Source organism: Heloderma suspectum, chromosome 10, assembly GCF_057233095.1.
Source record: "Heloderma suspectum isolate Gila_16-S chromosome 10, 16-S_ref, whole genome shotgun sequence".
Lineage (NCBI taxonomy): Eukaryota > Metazoa > Chordata > Lepidosauria > Squamata > Helodermatidae > Heloderma > Heloderma suspectum.
This window is the reverse complement of record NC_139467.1, coordinates 28,999,073-29,018,072: the sequence shown is the minus strand read 5'-3', so window position 1 is coordinate 29,018,072 and position 19,000 is coordinate 28,999,073. Positions and strand designations below refer to the sequence as shown.

General features: G+C 49.0%; 1 protein-coding gene and 1 long non-coding RNA gene across 2 annotated transcripts in view; one reads left to right on the top strand and one right to left on the bottom strand.

The window, feature by feature from the left end:
* The window catches only part of E2F2 (E2F transcription factor 2), a 59,050-nt gene that overhangs the window by 36,673 nt on the left and 3,377 nt on the right, over positions 1 to 19,000 (bottom strand). The window lies entirely within an intron of this gene.
* The window catches only part of LOC146338020 (uncharacterized), an 86,362-nt gene that overhangs the window by 65,148 nt on the left and 2,214 nt on the right, over positions 1 to 19,000 (top strand). Inside the window, exon 3 of the long non-coding RNA XR_014785139.1 lies at positions 1,909 to 2,000. This is a non-coding gene — a long non-coding RNA (uncharacterized LOC146338020). The remainder of the gene's footprint in view (positions 1 to 1,908; positions 2,001 to 19,000) is intronic.

The window sequence follows — 19,000 nt, the reverse complement described above, 5'->3', positions numbered from 1 at the left end:
GCCTCAGGTGTTCCTTGGCAACTTTCCCATAATCCCTTGGGGGGGGAGCAAAGGATGGCAGAACCTCACACAGGTGAAAGTCCCTTATAGGCTCTCAGGAGGGAATGAAATTCATTCCCTTAATCCCGAGCATGGAAAAACCCATTTTTCAGTGAAGGCAAACCCCAGCCCTGAGGTAACATAGATTAAAAAAAGAGACAGATAGAAAGAGAGACACAGAGAAAGATGATTCTGGAGGCTGCAACAGGGCTCCACCATGCTCCAACCTTGCCCAGGCAGACATGTCCTGCCCTTAACTCAACCCCCCTCCTTCCCTCAGAACACATACACACCCTCCCCAGGGCGTGGGAACTCTTCTGCTAGATTATCACAGAATACCACAGCCTTTATGGTACACACCCTCTCTCAGGCACACACGCACATGCACAGCTCCACAATGAAAGAGCAAGAACCACCTCTCTCAACAGCTTCTGAGACAATCCATCCCCATGCAAATATCTTCATACCCCTTGAAAAATGACAGAGAAGGCCAAGTCACACATTGTGGTTCTAGCTGTGAAGTTTTGTGGCTTATAATGAGCAGCAGAGGGGGACTGACCAGCAGGGTCCAGGAGATAATTCAGTGCCCCTTTATGAAAGGGCAGAGATCCCAACTGCCCTAAAGGAGGCAGGTTTTGTGACAATCCTGGAGAGAGGGGGGAGGAGATTCCTTGGACCCCAAGGACTGAAACAAGGATCGGATGATTGCAAACATCTCCTCTTGGGCAAGATGCTTGAGTGGGTGGTTGCCATGAGAGTCAAGGCACTGATAACTTCTGATAACTCCTTGTCTGGATTACTGCAATGCGTTATACGTGGGGCTGCCTTTGAAAATGATCCGGAAACTTCAGCTAGTCTAAAATAGGGCAGCAAGATTGTTAACAGGGACTGGCCAACGAAATCACATTATGCCAGTACTTTTCCAGCTGCAACGTCTGCCAGTCCATAAACACCCTAAATGGCTTGGGGCCAGGTTATCTGAGGCATCGCCTCCTCCCACATGTGCCTACCTGGACCCTAAGATCATTCTCAGCGGTCCTTCTCCGTGAGCCCCTGCCAAAGTAAGTGAGGCGGGTGGCTACCAGTAAGAGGGCCTTTTCTGCTGTGCGCCCCTCCCCCCGCTGTGGAATAAGCTCCCTAGAGAGGTTCGCCTGGCACCTACATTGTTCTCCTTCCAGCACCAGGTGAAGTCCTTTTTATTCTCCCAGTATTTTAGCATTTTAGCTTCCTAGTCTTTTAGCTCTGGTGTTTTAAACCTGTATTTTAAATCTCTGCATTGCTGCTAGGTTTTATTCTGGTTGTATTGTTATATTATGGTTTTAATGCTTTTATATTTTATATTGTTTTTTCCCTGAGCTTTTTGGTTTTAATTTTTGTGAACTGCCCAGAGAGCTTCTGCTATTGGGCGGTATAAAAATAAAGAAATAAAGGCACTCTTGGATGCGCATGATTATCTGGATCCACTTTAGCCTGGTTTGGGTCCACAACTGCCTTGGTTGCCCTGGCAGATGATCCATCAGGAAGAAGACCTGGGAAGTATAAAGCTGTTAAGTCTCATGGATCTTTCAGAGGGTCTCAGTCTGATCAACCATAGTGGTCTTCTGGATAGGTTCTCTGGAATTGGGGGCATGGTGTTTTGTGTTTCTATCTGGATGGTCGATTCCAGAAGGTGGTACTGAGGTACTACTGCTTGGTCCTGTGGCATTTCTGCGATTCCCCCCCCCCACTCCGGGTTCCATCTTCCAAGCTTTTCAACATCTACATGAAGCTGTTAAGTGACGTATACAGGGTTTTGGAGTGGGGTGCCATTAGCATCAAGATGACACCCATTTCTCATACCATCATCACCGCGTTTTATGTTTGATCCAGGTAAAACAGCCCAAGTGCTAAACCAGTGCTTGGGACCAGGTACGGACCAGATGAGAGCCAATAAACTGAAGCTCAGTCCCAGCAACCCAGAGGTACTGCCGGTGGGTATCACTTAGGGTGGTGGTATTCAAATTGTTCGGGGTGGGGGGGTGGCACTCCCTCTTAAGATCAGCTTCACAGCTTGGGATTGCTCACAAATTCAGCATCGTCACCGGAGACCCAGTGCATGGAGCACCTTTCACTGCCGTGGCCCCTCCTGGATCTGGACAGAGATAGTCTTGCCTCCCTTATCTATGCACTGGCAACCTCCAGGTTAGACTACTGCAATATGCTGTATGTGATGCTGCCTATACAGCCGCCGCTAAGATCTAAGAAAAACCTCTTTCCATTGCTGAAATCCTTTGCAAACATCTAGTGCAGCATTCCCCAACCTGGTGCCATCCAGATGTTTTGGACTACAACTCCCAGCCTTCCTGACCATTGGCTATACTGACTGGGGCTGATGGGAGTCAAAATCCAGCACATCTGGAGGGCACCAGGTTGGGAAAGGCTGATCTGGGGGCTTTCTTCCTTTTGCTCAGGAAAGATACTCAGTGATAAAATTTCAGAGGAAAACCACTAGAAAACCCACATAAACCACATACTCCAGCCCAAGTCCAAAGGATTCAGCGACACTCAAGACAATACCAAGGCCAGTGACTAGTCACAGCACAGGTGATCCTGCAGAGATGGAGATGCTTCAGTGGAGGGGGAATGCTTCAAATGTTCTTAGGCAGCTTTTCCTCACCCTTGATCCAATCCCACTAGGGAGCTGCCTGCCCAACCCACAGCTTCCTCACCTCCTTTTGGAGGAACACAATTTGCAGAGTCAGATAACTCACAGCCTCTCAGGGAAAGGCAGGTCCTGCCATACAATCCACATCCTGCAAGCCAAAGGAAGGCAGAAATGGTTTTTCATGCTCTGAACCCTGCCCCATCTCTGCAGTGCTGCCCATGATTCCCCACCATTACCTATGCTGGCTAAGGCTGATGGGAGTTGTAGGCCAAAACACCTGGAAGGACACTGCACTTACAGTAGTTAGAGATGTCAGCGAAATCCACAACAGAGCCAAATGAGTTTGGATTTTCATGCATCCAACCAGCAGCTTCCACAGAGGACTGGCTTTCCCCCGTTGAGCGGATTCCACCGACTTGAGGACTGATATTCTAACTTTCCTGAATTTTGCACAAATTTCATTGTAGAAACATATGCAAAAAATTTTGGCCAAAACTGTGCATTTCCCCTGTAGGATAAAGTGTGAAAAACATGCATTTCGGGGAATTGGCACATATTCGCACATGAAAAATTGTGCAATTGAGCATTTGTGCAAATATGGATTTGTGCAAATTTGGACACAAAAAATTCCGGTTCTGTCAATGGACAGGCGACGGAACAAAAGGCACCTGAAAATTCACAGAACACAGCCGGAACGGATTTTACACAGTCCATACATCCCTAGTAGCAGTAAGTTGTAAGCAGTAATAAGTTGCAATAGTAGTAATAACAATGCTAAGGAATATGGTATTTGTAGGCTGTACACGGATTTAGGATCCCAGCAGTAAGAAGTTAATGCAGACACAGACTCAGTGCGGCGTAGTGGTTACAGAGCTGGACTGGGAGGGAGGAGACCCGGGTTCTAGTCCCCACTTGTCAATGAAGCTCATTGGGTGACTTAGTGCCAGTCACTGACTCTCAGCCTAACCTACCTCACAGGATTGTTGTGAGGATAAAATGGAGGAGGAGGAGGATGGTGTGTATGCTACTTTGGGCTCCTTGGAGAAAAAGGCGGGATATAAAATGTAGCAAATAAAATAAATACAGAGCAAATTCTGAGACCAAGTTAAAACAGAAGCTAATTTACACTGCTTCAGATTATTTATTTTTTTGAAGTGCCGGGGTGGTGGTGGTATTTTTGGAAACAACAGGAAGAATGAAGGTTATGCTGACTGAACGGAGCGAGTAGCAAGAGTGAACTATGTAAAGCTACGCACAGCACTGATGCACCAGATCTCGACCGGTTGGAACGCATTCTGCCCACCCCACCTCCAAGTCTCAGAGGCTTTCATGTGTTTCTGCAACGGGCAACTAAAAACTCTCTTCTAAAAGCGAGACTCCAAGGATATCCATGCTCTGTGCCATTTGCCAGAGTTCCAGCTGCACGCCCATCCTGTAGATATGCAAAAGACATAGCCCTAGGGAAAAGATGGAACAGCCACCACTGAGAGAGAGACCATAAGAGTGAACTTGCCACCCTCCAAACCACACCCATCCTGCCACCAGCTCTTTGTGCAATTAAAGTTACGTGACTTGCACTTCAGATGCTGACCAAACTGTTTCCTGTAAGAATTCTGCACTGCCAAGTCCTCTGAATCATCGTAGAGGACGGAAGCCCAGAATGCAAGTGAACAGAACCAAAGGGCTGCACTGGGAAAAAAAGCCCAGGCGATAAGATTAAAAAGGTAACTGCTGCCTGGTTCTAACATGCCAAGGGCCACTGAAAGAATACCTGGGCAGCCTTGCATTTAAGTGCTAGCCTGTCGCCGCAGGTGACCAGGAATTGCATGCGGGCGAGTGAGAGGGCTTGCAATGGAGGGACAAAGCGCTTCATCCCCGCTCTGCACCCGGCATAGAAGTGTGGTGGGCTGCTGCAAAGGAGACAGAGCTTTCAATCCCATCTCTGCCAGCCTGCAGTAGGCTAGTCACTTTGGGGGTCTTCTTTACAAGGCTGCTCAAGCTAGAGGATCTGGACCACGCCAAAGATTTTGAACACTGGCACCACACAACTCGTGAGCAACAACCCTGCAGTGCCCCATCTACTATGCCAGCTCTTCTAAATCCTGCATCAAGCATCAACCCAATTCCACGATCACGCTTGACTGGTACAGTTCCGTCTACCCAGACACTGAGCAGTCCAGCCAGTGCCAGCTCCAGGTTTTTGAGAGCACTTGGACAAGGGGCCCTCCATGCCCCCCCTTCTCACAGCCATTGTCATCAACTGCTCTTACTCCTCATCCTCTTTCTCATCCTTGCTATCGTTTGCTTGCCCGACAGGGAGAGAGCCAGGGAGCAAGCAGGCAGGGGCATCTAGTCCTCCTCCTTCTCACCATCACTGTTGCCTGGGCCAGAGCGAGAGGCAGGTAAACAAGCAGGTTGAAATGGGGAAGAGGAGGCGCAACTCCAGGAGGCTTTTGTCAGTGGGCCCCTGCTGGGGTGTGGGCCCTTGGCAGGTGCCCAATCATGCCTACTCTTGATGCCAGCCCTGAGTCCAGCATATTGCACGGCAACACAGCATAAGCCTAGACCCAGGAGGCCACAAGATGGGAAGAAAAAAATAACAAGGCACAATCCCCACACACACACGTTCAGCCTTTGAACTATCTGCCAGATTCTGCAGGAATAAACAGCAACTGTCAAGGTCATCATCACTGCCTGCACTTTTCTGTATTTCAATTGCCTCTGACAACACAGTTTGCATCTCTTCCCCACCCCGGCCTCCCACCCTGCCAATTTGACATCAACGCTCCATGCATCTGATGAAGTAGACAGTGTCCACAAAAGCTTATGCCAGAATAAATCTGTTCATCTTTAAGGGTGCCGCAAGACCCTTTGCTATTTTTGAAAAGGAAGAATCCTGCAATTCTATTCTGCTCTCACATTAGTGCAGAATGAGCTGGACCCTGTTCAAGGAACAGTTCCAAACATGCAAATCATAAATAGGAACTAGGCACTAACACAAGTCTTTCCCCTGAGCTGGTGCCCTCCAGATGTGCTGGACTACAACTCCTGGGATCCCCCAGCCAAGTGGCTGGGGATGCTGGGAGTTGTAGTCCAACACATCTGGAGGGTGCCAGGTTGGGAGACGGGTGCTCTGACCCACTGCACCAGCACTGATTTTAAAAGCAACAACAACACACACACACACACCAGATCCTCTCAATATCCAGAAGCAAACGCCTCGATATGCCCCAAGCCTCTGTCTTGTGCCAGAAGCCACACTAGGAACAAAGAAACCTACCTTAAAAAGAGTTAGGCCCTCAGTCTGTCTAGCTCAGTCCTTTTTACATTGACAGCTGGTGAATCTGCTCTGGGTTTCATTCAGAACTCTAAAGGAGCTATCCAAGGTGCAAAGTGGATTCACCGCCCTGCTGACATTGGAGCCACCAGCCTGCACTACCCCAAACGCACCGCATCTGAAACTCCTGATGTACCAAATGATACATAGCTGCAGCATCAAAACCTGCCCACTCCACCGCCTTCTTCCTTGCCAAGGATCAGCTTTAAAGTTCAAACCCAAAATGAGGCGAATGCTGGGAGGGTCAAAAAAGCACAACGTTGTGTTTTTTTGTTTCCTTTCGTCTGAAGGCAAAGTCACCCAGAGATGAAAAGAAAAAGAAACCCCTTGTGGGTTCATTTCTATTCATTCTACCCCCACCCCATCCTGTCACCACACACCAACTGCAATACAGAACAGCCTAAATCCAACACACAAACACACACTCTGGTTTCACACTTGTGCAAGACTTCGAGCTCTGAAGTAAAAGCAAGAACACAGATGGAAGCAGTTCAGACTCCAGGTTACTTCTGGGGTGTGTGTGTGTGGGGGGGGGGAGGTCCTCAATGGGCCCTGCTCTTCCTTCCTGCAACTGCCCACTTGCTCTCACTCTGGGCCCCAATCCTCACCACTACCCAGAGAGAAAGGGCAAATAAGCGAGTAGGTAGCAGCAGCTACAGCTTCTTCCCATCACTCCCCCTGGCGCTCTTTCTGCAGGCCAGCAAGAAAGAGCAGGTAAACAGGTGGCAATGGAAGTACCTACTTTTCAGTCTCTCTCTCTCTCTCTCTCTCTCATGGTTCTTAGGGTCTCTGTCCACTCCCAAATAACTGCCTCGAAAGTGCTTTCATTTCTGTCAATTGCCTCTTTAAAAGAAACCCATTTCTGCCGATGACTCCTCCAAGAAAAATATTAAAATCAGGAAAAGAAAGGCAAGAGAAAGAGGTGGTTCAAACCACAACTCCTCAGAAGACCAACAGACTGCGCCAAGCGCAAGGTTCTGTGTGCTGCAATTCTTGGGTGTCTCCCCCCCCCCAAAATGTGGTATCAGGTGCAAGATTCAACTTCCGATGGAACTCAAGTCTTCTTGTTGTTTCTTGCTTAAAAAAGAAGAAGCAAGTCTCAAGCCCTCATGACTACACAGCTGTGCTTGAAAGTAGGGGGTGGGAGGCAATGCTTGCTGAAATCTCGGAAGGCGGGCTGGTAGAATAATCAGGTTTCCCATTGTTGGCAAGGGACACATTCATGCATGGTTGGACACATGTCCCTTTAATATACTTGGAAGCAGCAGGAGTTCCCCAGCTGCTGCAGCAAGGCTCCACAAGTCCGCTCGCCAGGGCTGCCAAAGGCGACAGCCCCTTCCCCAAATTCTCAGTTTACTGAAGAAAGCAGGCTTCTCAGCAAATCCTCTACCATACATGGAGGACTCAGAGTGGGGCTAGGTCTTGTTCCACTTGGCTTCACACTTTTGTAAAAGTAGTCTCTGCACGTCCTCCCCCACTCCTTTCGCATGGGTAGAACTCTGGGGGGAGGGATCTGCACCTAATGAAAGCTCAGCCCCCCCCTTCCTTTGGCATGGGAAGAGGAGCTAGGGGGAGAGGGATCTGTGGCAACTACAAATACTGCCTGGCTAGTAAGCCAAGCGAAAACATATGGAGCTCTGTAGTCCAGCTATAAATTTTTTAAAAGAGACATGTAATTCGCCAAGCCTTTGAACAGCCAATTGCTTGTCACCTGTGGTAATGAAGGATCACCCCAGGTGACCAGGCAAGGGAGTTCTTTAAATGAGAAGAGAGCTGGGTCCCGCACCTTTCTGGCATTTAGTGCCTCCAAATGACTTGTGTAAGGTGTGTATGTGCATGATCAAAGAAGCTAGTGTGTGTGTGTGTGCACGCGCACACGCTTTCAACTGGTGTGAATACCACTTCCAAGGCCAATGCACCCTACGCACACAAGTGCACCCTACACAACTCATGCACTGCCCATATATCCTATGCTCAGGTACAGGGCTCTTTTTCCGTGTCGTGTCAGGCAGCCTTCAGCGGTCTGGCAAACTAAAAGGGAGTTGTTTATTTAGACGAGGGGTTGGCAGAAGGAAGAGCTGGATCTATGAGTTGATCTCTGGGTAATTTGCAGCAGATTAGCAAGGATTTCTGACTCCCAACTGAGCAACAAAATGACCCCCCACATACACACACACTATACTGCTGAAAAGAAGAAAGCTTGGGGTAACTAGGGATGGATTTCGCTGTGGAAGGATTGTGCTCTTGTCCTCAAAACAAATCCCTGGACTTGCAGTTCTTCAGTCCTAAGTGTATGTCTTTTGCACCAGCCTCTAGTTGGCGGATCTCAGGGTTCCAGTCAAAAATAAAGCAGAGACCGCACTGCTGGAGTCTGCCCACCCCTAACTGAGAGGTAGAATCATAGCCCTAGTTTGTTTGAGAAGGCCAGAGAAAACCAGTGCACCATAATCAAGCGAGCAAGGAAGAGAACATTGAGCTAAATAGCAAGATATTCATTTATTTATTTATTACATTTACATCCCACCTTTCTTCCATCATGGAACTCAAGTTCAATGGAACTACATGTGGTTCCCAGGTAGTCTCCCCTCCAAGCTCTGACCAGACCCAAACCTGCTTAGCTTCAGCAAGACGGCTGCCTCATGTGCCTTCAGACTATTCCCTGGGACTGGTATCTCAGCCTGGACTTTAAAATGACACACCCATTTAGATTAGAAGGGAGTGACTATGGGCCAAACTCAACGTTCCTTTAATTGTCTCCCCTACTCTCCTGCAAATGCACACAGCCCTGATTCAGATCAGGACCACAGCACTTTGGGAGAGGAGGATATCAGCCTCCCATCCCCACTCCTGTTTTCATCCTGAAATTCCACCTCCCGGTGGGGGTGGAAAGGGATTAAATAAAAGAAAAATGTCTCCATTGGAATCCACCTGCTACCTGACCATTTAACTGGTGATGGACCATCTTCATGGAAACCACAGGTCCTGCCACCAAGCTACGGCTTTCTCCTACATCATGGGTAGGCAATGTACGGCCCTCCTGATGCTGTTGGACTGCAAGCCACATCCTCCCTCACCACTGTCTATACTGGCTGAGAAATTGCAGTTCAATATCTGGGAAGGGCCCCTGCTGGAGACCACCAAGAGTCACTGCCAGTCAGAATAGGCAATGCCCGCTCCCCTCCCCAAGCCTTGCCCCCTGGCCTGGAAGCTACCAGGGACTTTGGGAGGAGCCAGGGGAAACGTACAGTATACCCTTGTTATCTCCGATCTGTGATCGGAGATAACAAGGGGGGATTCCCCTGTACCCCACTCCTCTTGCCAATGGAGGGGAAGCAGCCCGCAGGGGAAAACATGATTGGACATAACAAGGGGAAACAGCAGCTATGCACTTGGATGGAACTTGCAGGAGCTCCTGCAAGCACTGGATGAGCGGGCTTTGCGAACGATAGGCAAAGCTGGGCTGAGCAGCTTCATCTGCCCCGCTTCCTCTCCCCAATGGGGCAGTTGAAGCGGTGTGGGGCAGTTGAAGCGGCTTCCCTGTGCACAGCGAAGCCTCTTCCCAGCAGATGCGCCAGGTGGAAAACATATCCGGTGCAACCACCGGGGACCAAATGACATCAGGGGATGTGGTCCCGCCCCTTTGACATCATTCAGCTGGCAGAGGGCTTGGTCATCCCACCACCCACCTGTTTTAGTTGCCCATCCCTGCTCTAAATGCAAAAATTCAAGTTTTGTAGTAATTTTTTGGTACAGCATACTGGACTAAGCATCAACATAGTCGGGCCAAGTGAAAGACAGGCTGGCACCAAAGATGCACGAATAATCAAGCAAAAGATGCCAAGCAACGCTTAGGATGTAGCCCACTAACTCCTTGATCTACTGATACAACCACCATTTAAGATAAAACAATGTTATGGTGGTTCTCCCAGGAAAGTTGAGCCTTCCCCCAACCCTATGTCCTCCAAATGTTCTGGACTTCAGCTCCATCAGCCCTAGCAAGCATGGCCCATGGCCAGGAATGCTGGGAGTTGTAGTCCCAAATATCTGGATGGCACCAAGTTGGGGAAGGCTGTGACTGCCAGTTTAGGACAGTGGCCACCCTTTGTGCTAAGGCAGTTGATCAAAGTCAGCTGTGGGTGAAAGAGGTAGTGCAGTGAGAGCTGCACAGCTTCGCAAACAAGCCCAAATGTTACTAGCCTGCAGACTTTATAACTAGCCAGCTACAAGCCTAGTCACCTGCATTTGCATCTCAGTCACTCAATGTCCACATGGAAACTATAGGCTTCTATCCTCTTGGCAGGACAGTTTTTTTAAAAAGCCTACTACCAAGTGGGCTAGCAGAAGAAGGACCAAGCAATCCATCCCTCCTCCAGTAGACCTCACATTCGCCTGCATGGAACTCCTGGTCCCAAAGGCAGCCAAGGTGAGAATAGGAGTGGCAACACAACATGCCATCGAAGCCAAGGACGGACAGGCACAGAAACACTGTTCCAGCAAAATACTACTCAGAACAAAAATATTAAAGGTCTATCACAAAGGCTATGGGTAGGCAACACAGGGCTCTCCAGATGGCTTTGAGACACAACTCCCATCAGCCCCAACCAACATGGCCAACGGTCAGGGGTTGTGGGAGTTGTAGTTCAAAACATCTGGAGTGCACTAGATTGCTTATCTAGGCACATAGCCGGAACAGATCACAGAATGCCCACTGGAAATAAAAGGCTAAAGCAGGGCTGCAGAACCTCAGGTATGGGGGCCAAATCTGGCCCTCCTGGGGTCCCAATTCAGCCCTGCAAATGACCACACTCCCGTATTTATTTAATTCCATTTATATCCCACCTTTCTTCCATCACGGAACTCAAGGTTCCCAGGTGGTCTCCCCTCCAAGCACTGACCAGACCCAGACCTGCTTAGCTTCAGCAAGGTGGCTGCCTCATGTGCCTCCAGGCCATGGTCCTGGTCCCACTCCCTTTCACCCCACCACCCACCACAGATCATTTGATGGTTTCCCAGCCTTTGTGAAGTTTTTTCCCCATTCCAAAAGGTTGGCATGCCTCTCCTAAGGCTTAGTTATTGGCAGTACGAGCTTTAAGCTACGATACGCTGGTCTTTGGGGCATGTTTGGCCCCACGCCTTTTGCTTTCGGCTGTGCCCACCACTGGAATGCGGCCTTCGAATGTTTGTCTGGACTGGAATGAGGCCCTCCGGCTGAAAGAGGTGCTGCATCCCTGGGCTAATGCCTTGCACTAGGGCAGCGATAGGCCAACACAAGCCATCAAGGAAAAATGTAGGACATGAGTTTGCAGAAAGATTTTGTGCCTCAAAATGCAAAAGACGCCAGAAGGTCAAACTTCACCAACGCTTCTGTTCTGTGCAGATAAGTGCAGAGACATCAGGATACCAGGGGCACCATCCCCATGATTAAAAAACAAAAAACACCCATGTGTTCAAATGGCGTCTTTGAGCACCAAAACAGGGGAAAGGTTTAGATCAGGGGTGGGCAACTTTGGGGGGTCTGGGGGTCATTTCTGGCTCCCCAGATACCCCACGCCCCTGTGGGCTGCACTTTGCAGGATGCTGGAAAAAATAAGCAGCAGCAAGCTGCTAAAGATGCCTAAAGTATCCAAATATCACTTTTCCTCAGGTGAGATTTGGCTCTCTTAGACTTCTGCAGAAGTACTGAACTGCAGCAAACTGATGATGTCTTTGCTGCAGTGAATTTCAGCGGGGGCCGCACCAGGGGACCACAAGGGCCGCATGCGGCCCATGAGCTCCATATTACCCACCCTGCCCTCCCGCCGCTAGAGTTGAGGCAGGAAGGATCTAGATGCAATTTAAAGCACAGATGCACAACAAGGAAGAGAAAGCAGGGGAAGTTACTGCGGCATAAGAGACAGGCTGTCTAGAGAAACTGGCATTTAACTCCTGTTTGGCCCACAAAAAGGTCCTGGCTACTAAGCCAGATACGGAATTCCGAGAACTAGAAAGAGAAAGTGTGTGAGGGGGAAGTGAGAGTTATATACACCCACAGAAGGGTGTTCATACCAAAGTCCACACCTGTCGGGAGGCGTCAAACGCACACCAAGGACGATACAGAAATCTGAGATCCAGTTCAGCCCTTGGGAGCACAGAGGGTTACAGCAGAAATTGGAAGAGATCCCAGGACTCGGGGTGGGAGGGAGGGCCGACTTCAGGCTTCTCTGCCAGTTAGGAGTGTTGGCCAGAACGTTCCGCACACACCCCATGGAGGCCATTGCAAAACGGCACAGCATGGCTGCGTTGAGAAAGGCATTTAGGAGACACGCCACAGTTCACTGCCTTCTTCTGAGTGAGACCATCGGTCCACCGAGCTCAGTATTGTCCAGGTTTCAGGCAGGACTCTGTCCCAGGATGTAAGTGGAGAAATAAGCCGGTGGAGGGGTGGCGGCGGTAGGGGCAAGGCCATAAGAACATAGGAAGTGGCTTTATACTGAGTCAGACCCTTGGTCCATCTAAGCCACAGAAGCACCACCACCAACTCTACCGTGGAGACAGAGTGTTCCAAGGCAAACAGTTGAGTTTCTGGCCTTCTAATTTTGAGACAGACAGAGTGTCCTGCTAGGTTCTGCAGTGCTCCTTCTGACTTTGGGAAACAGCAGCAGAGGGACATCCCAGCTGCTGTCTGAGAGGCAGCTGAGACTGCTGTTCAGAGCAGGGAGAAGAGACCGTATCTCAGTGGAAGAGACCGTATCTCAGTGGAAGAGTTGGGAGAAAGAGACCATAGCTCTGTGGTAGAGCACATTCTTTGCATGGACAAGGTCCCAGGTTCAATCATAGTTATCTCTGATTAAAAGGGTTAGGGACCAGATAATGGGAAAGACCTCTGCCCAAAACCCATGAAAGCCACTGTCAGTCAGAGTAGACCAGCCCCAGCCATCTGGGAGTTGTAATCCAAAACATCTGGAGGGCACCAGGTTGGGGGAGATAATAATGGGCTAGATGGAACAATAATCCAACCTGGCATAAAGCAGATTCCTAGAAAGATCAGAGGGAAGGGTGGCAAGTTGGGAGGTTTTCCTTAGCTATCTGCAAAGCCAGCATAAAGCTGAGAGATCAAGAACCACACTTTGGTAGGAAGACAAATATTTTAACACACACACACACTACTGGGGACATTACAAGATGGTATATGCTTCAGAGGAGAAGGCTCAGACTTGTTCTGCAATCCTAAACTATGCCAGGTGGGATAGGCACCCTGCTGTCCTCCAGATGTTTTAGACTACAACTCCCATCAGCGCCAGCCAGCATGGCCAAGGGACAGGGATTGTGGGAGTACCAGTCCAACACGTCTGGAGGGCACCAAGTTGCCTGCCTCTGTACTAGGAAATAGAGAAATAGATACAGTGGGTCTTACTTCCCACTACTTACGAGTAAGCAGGCATAGGATTGCATGGATGGCAGGAACAGGAATAGCCAGCCCTCAGCTATTACCAGAATCTTACTAGCCAAGTAAGTAGCATCAGTAGGATGGGAACAGCTTTTGTAGTATTTTTCTACTCCTCGGGAGTAAGCCAGGCAGCAGCCTTCCTCAACCTGGTGCCCTCCAGTCTAGATGTTTGGGACCACAATTCCCATGAGCCCCAGCCAGCATAGCCAATGGTCAGGAATGCTGCAAGTTAAATAGAGCACCAGGTTGAGGAAGGCTGCCAGGGGTTTTGAGCTCCCCCTGATAATACAGGTTACACTGTTGCCAACAACTACACTGATTAAATCACGGTCATGTACATTTGTACACTGCTGCCTTAATCCCCCACCACCACCACCATCACATGGGGCACCAAGGTTCTAGACCATACAATACCCTGCCACTCATCCATCCCATATAAAAAGGAAGCAGGCAATCATTATAGTATGACTTAATATCTGTATAGCACTTTCAAATATATTCAAAGTCCTTCACATGCCTTAAGAACATAAAGAGCCCTGCTGGATCAGACCAAGCATCCATCTACTCCAGCATTCAGTTCACACAGTGGCCAACCAGCTGCCCATGGGAAATCCATGAGCAAGACATGAGTGCAACAGCACCCTCCTGCCCATGTTCCCCAGCAACTGGTATACACAGGCATACTGCCTCTGATACTGGAGGCAGCATATAATCATCAAGACTAGTAGCCATTGATAGCCTTCTCCTCCATGAATTTGTTAAAATAACCCTGTCAGGTAAGTCAGTGTAATTATCCCCAATATTGCAGGGGGAGACAACAGTTGTTTTTCTCCTTCTCTCATAATACTAGAATCCGGGGTCGTCATCTGGCAGGAGATGACACAGGAGATTCAGGACAGATAGGACACGCCACATTGTTAAACTATGGAATTCACTCTTTATTCATTGCATTTCTATACTGCCCAATAGCCAAAGCTCTCTTGCAGGGCTGGTAGGGCTGGCCCAGCAAGATTCAAACTGGAGACTTGCTGCTTCATTGCTCCATCTCTTAGCCACCACACTATACCAGCTCTTGTAGGATCTGCTATAGAGGGATCTTCTACCACAAGATGTCATGATGGCCACCCACTTGCATGGCTTTAGAGGGCAGTTAGACAAATCCATGGAGGAGGAGAAGGCTATGAGTGGCTACTAGCCATGATGGCTTTATGTTGCCTCCGGTATCGGAGGGAGTATGTCTGAGTTGCTGAGGAACATGAGCAGAAGGGTGCTATTCTTCTCATGTCCTCATGAAGGGGAAAATATGAGACCATTTTTCAAGCACCTAAAGGGTGACCATGCAGAAGAGAGCTGCAACCTGTTCCCTATCATCCAAGACTGTAAAACACGAAATAATGGGCTTAGGTTACAGGAAGGTAGGTTTCGGATGAACATCAGGAAAAACTCCCTAATGGTCAGAGCAGCCAGACAGGGGGTAGGGGCTCTGGAGGGAGGGAGGAGCTCAGGACTCTGGAGCGGGTTCCTAGGGAGCAGGGGCTCAGGAGATATTCAAGCAAAGACCGGACAGACATCTGCCAGGGATGCTTTATACTGGATTCCTGCACTGAGCAGGATGGCTTAAATGGCCCTTTCCAACTCTGTGATTCTAAGTCCTGCTTTTAGGCATCCCATTGGTTGGCCACCATGGGGAAAAGGATGCCGAGGTAGTTAGGACTCTGATCTGATCCAGCAGGCCTCCTCTTATGTTCACCTAGTGACTTCCCAACTGAGGCAAGATTCAAGAGCTGGCTGGCCCAAGACATTTTGCTGCCTGAAGCGAAGATGGTGCCCCCCATTCCACATACAGAAGCCAATCAGACCTCAAGTTGAATCTTCCTTCAACACTGGCCAGGGACTAGACAGCATTCTCCACCACACATGAGAGCAGCAGGCCAGCTCAGGGGATCCTGGGCAGGCCATGTGGCACACTATCCTCCAACCTCTCATCGCTGCTCCTTGCCCTTCCCCGACATCTGCCGCCTGAGGCAGCCACCTCACGCTGCCTAGTGGTAGGGCCGGCCCCGCAAGAATCAAACTGCGGACTTCCCGATTCCTTGCTTTATTTATTTATTGCACTTATATCCCACCATTTTTCCTCTTTAAGAAACCCAAGGTGGCGGGTTTCCATCTCTTAGCCGCTACACTATACCAGCTCTTGTAGGATCTGCTATACAGGAGACGCCTGCACTGTCCTAAAAAATCAGGAAGAAGACTTTGAAAATGCATCAAGGAGGGAGAGAGAGGTAGCTTTGCCCATGTTCACCACTTCTTGGTGTTTAAAAAGAACCTTCAACCAATTTGGTTGGCACAGGAAAGAAGGCTGTAATGGGCAGGTGGTGGTGAGGAAACTTTGTTGCTCATTACCAGTGATGGCATTGGAACTAGCCAATAGGAGCCTGTGACATATTTGTAACCACACTGCTAGACGAAGGGGGGGAAATCATGTTTTCCAGCCAACCAAATATCAGGAACACTGGAAGTTGGTCTATCTAGCTCAGTATTGTCTGCACTGGCTAGCAGCAGTTTACCAAGGTTTCTCACTGATTTTCCTAGCTCTACCTGGATACACTGGGAATTGAACCTTCTTTGTGCAAGGCATAGGCTCTACCCCTGAGCTATGGCCATTCCACAATAGCCCTCAAATATTGCTGTTGTAGTGCTGGGAAATGCACAGTGACCGAGAGCCATTCCACGCACTCCACAGGACAAGGCGGGAGGACTGTACCATCTCCTAGTTGCAAGTAGAGAGTAATATCTTGTCCTCTACCCCCATGTAAAAAATATTCCCTGTACATAGTTAAGCTAGCACAAACTAAGAAAAGATGAGGTAAAACTAAGAGAAGGCCAGAAACCTCCTTTCAAGAAGACAGTTCTTATGAGACAGCCACTGTGGTGTAGTGATTAGAGTGTTGGACTAGGACTGGGGAAACCCAGGTTCTAGCCCGCACTCTGCAATGAAGCCCATTGGGTGACTGTGGGCCAGTCACTGACTCTCAGCTAAACCTGCCTCACAGGGTTGTTGTGAGGAGAAAAGGGAGAGGAGGAGGATCATATAAGCCACCTTGGGTTCCTTGCAAGAGGAAAAAAAACACAGGATATGCCATAAGAATTACATAAATAATTTTCTATTTTTTAGAATGGGGGAAAACTGCACAAAAGCCAGGAAATCACCGAACGATCCATGGTTGGGCAAAAGGGGATGAGGCCAGGGGAAGGGCGCATCACCTTCCGGGGAACCCCAGAGGGCCAAATTATGCTCCCAGCCCATCCGATAGGCCTTTTGTTTGACTCTTGATCTTCTGACAGCCCACAAAAAGCCAAGTGACAGCTAGACATTTTTCCAATGTGTTTTAAAAACCATGATCTATAAAAAGCCCTTTTTTAAAGCTTAGGCAAACCGAAAGTTGTCAACATGGAATGTATCCCTCCGGTCTACCGCTTTATGTATTTATTCATTTTTTAAAAAGACAAAAGGTGGCAGGCTAAAGCCTACCCAAGGATAGGTAGGAAGCCTACCCTGGAAGCCTTTACACCTAATTATGCATATGGAAGGCAGTTGCAGTTATTCGGGGGGGGGGGGGGTGTACTGTATATGCTCAGAGGTACTCTAACTTCACACGTCGCACAGCTGAGCTGGGGGCAGGGGACAGTTTGGGGACTCAACCCGAGTGAACTTAGGCCCAAAGTTCACCTTCCATCCTTACAGTGACATCAGAATTTGTACATAACAGAACCACATTGCCCCTAAACACAACAGGTTAGAACTGTATGTCATGTCAAAAGGTAACCAGTATCACACATTTCTACAGCCAGGCATACACCTAGGGCCAGTTTACACATCACAGCCCCATTCAGACAAGATGTCCGTACCTTGGATTTGCACACCCCCTCTCATGCGCCAATGACTTCCTGGCTCACTCTCCCAGAGTTCATGGTTCACAGTAACTGGGTTGTCCTTTTCAGATGCCATGACAATCGATAGCAACCTTCCCCATCCTCGTGCCCTCCAGATGTGTTGGATTACAACTCCCCCACTATCCACAGCCACTATGGTGATGGGAGGTGTAGTCCAACACATCTAGAGTGTACCAGGTTGCAGAAGGCAGATCAATAGCATGCCTCCAACCCAGAACTGGGAACCATGGTCTGTGCAGAGATTCCAGTACTGGTTTGGATGTAACCTATGGCTTGCTGTAACCATGGCTTACCCAATTCGGACGTAACAACAAACTAGGTATTGTGGTTTAGGAACACAGGAAGTTGTCTTATACCAAGTCAGGATGATAATCCATCTAACTCCATGTAATCTACACTGATTTTATTTTTAGTTATTTATCATTACATTTATATCCCACCCTTTTTCCTCATCCAAGGAACCCAAACCAGCTTATATGGTCCTCCTCCTCTCCATTTTATCCTCACAACAACCTTGTGAGGTAGGGTAGGCTGAGAGTCAGTGACTGGCCCAAAGTCACCCAATGAGCTTCATGGCCAAGTGGGGACTAGAATCCGGATCTCCCGAGTCCTCGTCCAACACTCTAACCACTATACCACACTAGCAGTAGCTCTCTAGGCTCTTTTTCAGCCCTACTGGAGATTGAACCTAGGACCTTCTGCATAGAAAGCATAAGAACATAAGAAGAGCCCTACTGGATCAGACCAAGGGTCCATCTAGTCCAGCATTCTGTTCACACAGTGGCCAACCAGCTGTCGACCAGGAACCCACAAGCAGGGCATGAGCGCAACAGCACCCTCCCACCTATATTCCCCAGCAACTGGTGTACATAGGCTCACCGCCTCTGGTACTGGAGGTAGCATAGAGCCACCAAGACTAGAAGCCATTAGAACATCAGAAGAGCCCTGCTGGATCAGACCAAGGGTCCATCTAGTCCTGCATTCTGTTCACACTGTGGCCAACCAGCATGTGCTCTTACCACTGAACTACGGCCCTTCCCAATGACATCTGAGCCAGGCCTCTTGGAAGAGTCTTGTTTGGCAACTGTTCCTGCAACTGGCACCGCAGAAAGAGTTTGCAGTCGCCAGATATGGCCATTCATAGCACAGGACTTTGGATGACATCAGCCCGGATGGCAAACATTAGAATGGTAATTCCCAAGCTGCACCACGGCACATTATTGGGCTGCAAGGAACACATTTGTTTAGCCATTAAAGCAGGGATGTGGAACCTCTTTCAGCCCGAGGGCCGCATTCCATTTCAGAGAAGCTCTCAGGAGCTGCGTTCCAGTGGTGGGTGGGGCCAAAGGCAAGGGGGCAGAGCCAAAAGACAAAAAATACCAGCGTATCTTATCTTAAAGTTCTTATGCTAGCTACTAAGCCTTAGGAGAGGCATTTCAACCTATGAGGAAAAAATGCACAGAAGCCAGGAAATCTCCAAACTCTGTTTTTTTTTGGGGGGGGGGGGGCAGGGGAAGGGGTCATCTGGGGAACTCCAAAGGGCCAGATTCAGCCTCCGGGCCTGGGGTTCCGCACTCTTGCCTTAAAGGTGCCCGTAAGG